The following is a 1,219-nucleotide window of genomic DNA, read 5'->3' as shown; positions in this document are numbered from 1 at the left end:
TTGTTGTGGTTCATGTATAAAAGACAATACAAAACTTCGATCAGCTGTCTCCAAAACCAGATAATAATTTTGGCCTTATTTCAAATATTGGTAAACAAATTTGAATGTGTATATTTTGAATTAAAATAAATTATACAAAGTATGAATCATTTTTGTAGTGTACTTTCATAATATCTGTATTTTCTGAATGACCTGCTAGGTATTTGTCATGTTGCATAAGTTAACAAGAAAGCTTCCACTGCAAAAGAAAAGAAGAATGTATTACAAAGTATAAAACGCTCACCCTGGGCGTGGTAGTTCATGACTGTAATCCCAGCTACTTGGGAGGCTGAGGCACCATAATTGCTTAAACTGCGGAGGTAGACATTGCAGTGAGATGGTGCCACTGCTCTCCAGCCTGGGTGATAGAGTGAGACCCTCTCTCAAACAAAACAAAACAGACCCTGTCTCAAACGAAATAAAACAAAACAAAACAAAAACAAAACATAAAAGGTTAAGATCTTTTGTGCCTCTACATGACTAAGGCAGCCATTTTTATTGTTAAGCCCAGAAAATAATTTTGCTCCATTTGTTTTGTTCTGTTTTTCTTTTCCTTTCCTCAAGACCAACTTAGGTGCTTATAACATGAAATTTCTTACTGCCAAAACCCAGAAGCAGGTCACTTTCAGACTGAATGCACTGCTATTGCAGCCAATAAAGTTTCTCTCTTTTCACTTGTTTTCTGGGGATCTTCTAAGACCCTTGACAAAAAAATAATAATAATCATTAGCTGATCAAATGGTGCTTGAAGACATAGTCACGGGTCAAAGTACTGTTATCGCTTCGGTAAACTTTGAATCTTGGGCCAGAACTCCCTTATCTCTCTTTTTAGGGATCCTCTGCATCATTGGAAAAGTACACATCCTAACTCAGATGAAGCTAGGTAGGTGGGTCGGGAACAGGGGCTTATGCCTATAATCCCAGCACTTTAGGAGGCAGAGGTAGGCTGGTCATTTAAACCCAGGGGTTCGAGACCAGCCTGGGCAACATGGCGAAACCTCATCCCTACTAAAAATACAAAAAATTAGCCAGGATGGTGGTGTGTGCCTATAGTTCCAGCTACTTCAGAGGCTGAGGTAGGAGGATTACCTGAGCCCAAGAGGTTGAGGCTGCAAGTAAGCCGTGACAGTGCCACTGCACTCCAGCCTGGGTGACAAAGTGAGACCCTGTCTCAAAAAAA

This window comes from Cebus imitator, unplaced genomic scaffold, assembly GCF_001604975.1.
Source record: "Cebus imitator isolate Cc_AM_T3 unplaced genomic scaffold, Cebus_imitator-1.0 Scaffold553, whole genome shotgun sequence".
Taxonomy (NCBI): domain Eukaryota; kingdom Metazoa; phylum Chordata; class Mammalia; order Primates; family Cebidae; genus Cebus; species Cebus imitator.
Note: the sequence above shows the minus strand (reverse complement) of the source record.